The sequence below is a fragment of the Rhipicephalus sanguineus genome, chromosome 1 (assembly GCF_013339695.2).
Source record: "Rhipicephalus sanguineus isolate Rsan-2018 chromosome 1, BIME_Rsan_1.4, whole genome shotgun sequence".
NCBI classification, from domain to species: domain Eukaryota; kingdom Metazoa; phylum Arthropoda; class Arachnida; order Ixodida; family Ixodidae; genus Rhipicephalus; species Rhipicephalus sanguineus.
This window is the reverse complement of record NC_051176.1, coordinates 94,487,619-94,493,262: the sequence shown is the minus strand read 5'-3', so window position 1 is coordinate 94,493,262 and position 5,644 is coordinate 94,487,619.

Genomic DNA, 5,644 nt, shown 5'->3' with positions numbered 1-5,644 from the left:
AGGTGCTCACCAAGTCCAAAAGATTTTCAGCACCCAGGGGCTCTGTCACTTTTCACTTACAAACCTCTGGTCATGACTGTTGTGCCACTGCAAAGAACTGATGGTGTCAGCTATTCACAGGCATAAAAGATACATTGATGAAGTGCTCAGCTCTGTGAGGATTCCAGAGGGGTTTGTGCAGAAGCTGCGACTCGGTTGACATGCATGTTAGTTTGAAATAGAAGCATGCGTCCATACTCACTGAAACTATTCACAACGTACTGTTTGTGTAGAGCAACTGTGTTTCTTGTTTAACTAAACTCTGCAAACTCCGACATTCCACTTCCTGAACCAACGAATGACAAGCGATGCAGTTCTAGTTAGTGACACATTATGATGAAACTGTGCAGCGTTCCCCATCTGCAATTTAAGTACTGCTTAGAAAATCTTCTGACATTGTGATGGATCCAACATGATACCTGGTAGAAAAATAATAGGGAAGCTGCGTTCAACTTTGCACTTTACTCTACTTATTTCTTTGATAAGATGCTTATCTTCGTGTATATTTCATGTTACCTTGAGTATTTCGCACCACTTCCAACTTAACTAATGACCTGTGACCATTCCTGTTGTTCACCAGTCACAACCACAATGTTTCCACAAATTTCAAAGGTCACCTCTGCAAATGAGTCTAGACCATTCTTCGTTGCGTTTTTCTCCCTTTATTACTTGAAAATTAAAGCATCGCGTGTCTTGTTGACATCACGTGAGCTTGCCTGCAACACATTTACCTGGAGGAAAACATGATCAGGGATAGCTGAGCCAAATGGTACATTTATCTCACTGCTTTTACAAAATAATATGCTGTAGCACTGCAGCATATTATGACATTGATCTACTTATGCTCCATGGGTTCGTCTACATGAGCCAAAGGCTATGACTGTTAGGTGCACTTTCTGTGTACATATATGCAAAAGTATGTGCGTGTGTGTATGTGCAAAAGGCAATGACACAACGCAGGACAATAAAAAAAAAGTACAGGAAAGGGTGTTTTTCCTATACCCCTTGTTTTCTTCGGCTTGCGTTGCGTCATTATCTTTTGCACAGTATGAACCAACCATTCGAACAACTTGTTTTGTTATGATATATTTCAATGCGCGGGATTGTTTCGCTTCATGCTCTTAGTCATAATCTGTACAACTCGTATGTTTACACTTATTTACGCTGATGTAGCACTTCTTTATATGCTTACCCTGCTTATGTGATTGTATTATGCTGTATTATGCGTTTCCGTATCCTATTTATATTGTACGCGTGCTCGATGTACGCATTCCTGTATTCAGGTTTTACCACAGCAGTATTTCGAATCTTTTTCGTTTTCTTTTGTTATTATTACCAAAATTATAGCCCAAATATTGCCTAAACGTGCAGCAATTTACGTTTCCTTCAATAAAATGTCATGTGAAGAAAGTTATACGCGCTTTTTGCTTCTCGAGCGAGCGCCGAAAGCGGCTGTTATGCAGCTGCGACGGCGCCGCTCGCCACCATTCGCCATGCGACCACACAGGCTACAACGAAGCAGAAAAACAACTACACACATTACGTACGTACATCGGCAATAAAGAGAGAAGACAGTGCAGTAGCAATTAGCGCGCAAACGCTCGAACCGACGTCGCGGCCGCGGGGCCGGCGGCACCACGAGCGAGGAAGCGACCGCAAACGGGCGCGGCCATATTGGATTCTTTCCTTTCGGATTGGCTCGCCTCCAGCAGAAATCCAAAATCCAGTCAATTACCGCCCAGCCCAGGAACCGCCACCGTCGCCGGAAGCGGAAAAACGTCCCCATTGGCCCTATGGGTATGTCACTCCACTGACTACGCCACGAAACGCAAATCCTCCACGTAGCTAACGGCGAGCGTTATATACACACAGCAGGCAGCAGGCGATAATAAGCGTTTCTTCATTACCAGCGAGATGGCGCTAGGAGCCCGACGGGCGCTTTTAAAAGTCGTCGGCGAGCTCGCTCGCTTCTTCTTATATTTGCGCATGGGATAACCTTGCCCTACCGCTGTCTGCTCGCGCGGTTTCCTCGTGGTGAGGGGTAGAGGAATGTTTCAAGCTTTCACCGTGATGTCCGCGCTCATGTTACGGCGCGTACGAATGTCACTCGAGCTCAAGGGACGCCGCTAAACGAACAAACAGAAGATGAGCGCCAACTATCAAGTGTCAGAGCTCGACACTTGAAGCACGCTAGTTTCCTTCGCTGCTTCGCCGCCTTTGCAACAGAGGCGCTGTTCAAACTGAGAGTATCCATTGGAGTGCCTCACTTCGTATAGCATTAGTTCCTTGCTATCGCATTCATTGCTTCGCCCTTGCGGTGAAACTGACTTTTTTTTTTGTGTATTGAGCTTCGAAACCATGCTTGCGCCATCGCAGAGGTTCTGTTTAGTTGTCCTATTCTTTAATTCCGAAAATTTTGTTTTTCACTATCAGGTACGTATTTTCAAAAACTACGAAAATCTTCCAAGTTCGCGATTTTTTGTTGAGCTATCTGGAACTCTCCCTAACCAATATAAATAATAGTATTATTTTTAGGAAAGTGTATTTTAGTACAAAAATGTTTAGGGGTAAAATAGACTTCAAATCTTCCCGAAAAAAATTGTGGAATTATAGAAAATATGCGATTTGTCGCATGTTTGACCGTATTTTTCATATTGATGCGGTCCAAGTAAAAATCCTCGCCATGCGGCGTTTGATAGTAGACTACATCGTTAAGTAATGAAGAAGAGTAGCGCTTGCGCCGCGAGAGCAGAAGCGAGAACGCAGAAGAAGCGCAAGCAGGGGCTGGTAGAGAAGTGGAGAGAGTAACGCGCAGCTGTTGGAGAGAGGGAAGGAGGATAGTTGCGCATGCGTACCGCACACACACCCGAAAGGTAACCAGGGCTCTGACCGCCCCGAAGAACGCACCACAGCCAGGCAAAGCCAGGAAGGGTCAGGCCAGCGCCATGACAGCACTCCCCACTACCCCTCCTTAATCCCTGTCAGGAATAATTCACCACTAGACTCATCTCTATATCTATCACCCCTATTAACCAGACCCACACGCCATCATAGACAAGATGCATTAACACCTTACTTCGCGAGAAAAAACATATTTAAGAATTCTTTTTTCCCTCGTACTATAACCGAATGGAATTGTATAATCGAATCAACATCATAATCCTCATTATTATTGATTTGTTTTATAGCGTTTTGCCGGACATATTGACTCTATTTCTGTAATATTGTTTTCTTTCCTTTGTTCTTTCCAACTTTTTTTCCAAACGTGTTCAGTGTTGTACCATTTTTTTGCCCTCCCTGCTTGGACTACGTGTCCGCAGTATTTGATAAATAAATAAATAAATAAAAATAAAGTCGGCCCAGCAGACAACCGCGGCCATCTCGCTGCCAGCCTCGTCGCAAAGGCACCCAGAGAGCCAGAAACCCTCTCCTAAAAACCCGCTTCTGGAGCCGCCAAGCAGCAGCAACCGGGAGGAATGCTGTACACAGCAGGACAGAAATCCGTTCGCAACCCCACAGCAGGAGAGTGAGATAAGCAGCCGCGGATCACCACCGCCTCAGACGTCCCCCCCCCCCCCCCCTGGAAGCACACCGCGCCGCCCTGCTGCTCCCCCGCCGACTCTACTGCGGACAGCAGCTCACAGGAAACCCGCTTGGCCGGTTCGCCTCCTCCCTCCTTTCCCCGTGGAGAGACTAACGCGCATGCGTAGTGTGACTGCGGACTAGCCCACCACGGGACATACCCCCGAGCAAGAGATGCTTCGTATCTAATAATGGCGCGCAGGACAAAATCGGCTACTTCCGAGGTAGCACCAGAGGGAAGAGCTGCCGTCTCCGCGTAGGCGAGTTAGATGGTCCACGGCAGTAACAATACAACGGTGACCGGCTGGCGTAAGCGGAAGGGGTCCGAAGAGGTCTATGCCCACGAATTCAAAGGGAGCGGACGGGCACGGCAGAGGCTGTAAAGGGCCTGCGGGAAGAGATGTACGTTTTCGGTGTTGGCTTGACGCGCAGGAACCGACGTACTTGGTCACACTTGTTGAGAGGCCAGACCAAAAGCACCGAGTTTTGATGCGCTCGTAAGTTTTGTGGAAACCCAAGTGGCCAGCTGTCGCGTCGTCGTGCAAGGCTTGTAAAACCTAAAGCCCCTGTAAAACCTGGAGACGAGGTGGGCGAGGGACGACTGGAACCAATTGGTTACCGAGAGGGTGGTAAATTTGCCGACATAATGTTCCATCTTGAAGTTTAAAACGTGCAAGATGTCGTCTTAAGCGGCTGTTGGGAGCACGGGATAAGCCATTAAGCCGATCGATGATTGTGTGGCAGTATGCATCTGCATGTTGGAGCGAGATGAGATCTGTGGATGAAAGAAAGTCCACTGAGGCAACGGACTCTTTCGGACTAACGGCCGTCTGCTTGGTCACTTGGCTGGTCGGTGATGAACAGATTGAAGGCGACACTTGGGCGCTTGGAGAGAGCGGGCACCGCGACAAAGCGTCGGCATCTTGGTGTTGCCGACCCGACCTATAGACCATTGCATCGGGCGAGGAGGACCGGACTGGCAACCAGCGCTTTCCTCCTTTCTGGCTCGTGCGCGACGGTGCGGAGTGTGCGGGCTAATGCTTGGATGAGTGGCGTTTTCGAACAATTTTTGCGTGTTTTAGGTCGACCTGCGCATTTTATTCTCTTTTATTGCGATGTCAGCCAGCGAAAGGGCAACGGGAAACCACTGTGCCATTTTTGGTTGTTCTAACAACTAGAGAAAAAAGGAAACCACATTCTGAATAAGTATGCGACGTGCATCACCAAACGCGGAGTGTCGCGCTTGTGCGCACTCTTCAAGGTACATCGTTTGTGTTACGTTACAGGTTCTAAATCGGCAAGTGCCGCAATATATCCGGAAATCGCTGTGTTCCACGCAGTCAAGTGTCAATCGTATATGGCCAGATTTGCGAACAAACACAAGCGGTCATTTACGGCCCTGTCCGGTAAAGTCAAAACATCTAAGCACCACTCCAGTAGCCACCCGAGTTGTTTTCGCTTCGTTTTATTATCATATTTGAATATGATGTGTTGGTCTCGCAATTAGCTTCGCAGGCCGGCTCAACACGGTGATCGCTGCAGTTGATGTATACAGGTATTAGCACGGACGAGAAATCTCTCACTTCGCAGCGGGGTAACCGGCATCATACATTTAATTATTGCTCCGTACCAGCCTTGTAAAACCCGAACATTCAATGAAAACTACATCGAAAGGACGTGGCGAGATCTTTGTCGTGAGGTAGCAACTTCCGTAAGACAGCGGCGTGTATCGTATACGATGAGCGATATGAAAGCCGAAAAGTAAAAAAAGCAAAAAAAAGGACTTCTGCCGCTCCGTGTGTAAAACAACTACCTCAGAAAGACAAATTTTTACGTGGTCGAGAACCGTGTCCGTCAAGTCGCGCAATGATCTATAACATAGTTATCTCTTCTAAGCGCGATACAAAAACCTCGTTGTTACGCTTGTCTAGTGTTTATTGAACTGCCAATTTTACTGCTTAGCTTTGCGAATGACAGCAAGAATTCCGCAAGAAGAGTACATCTGATATACTAAGTTACAAAA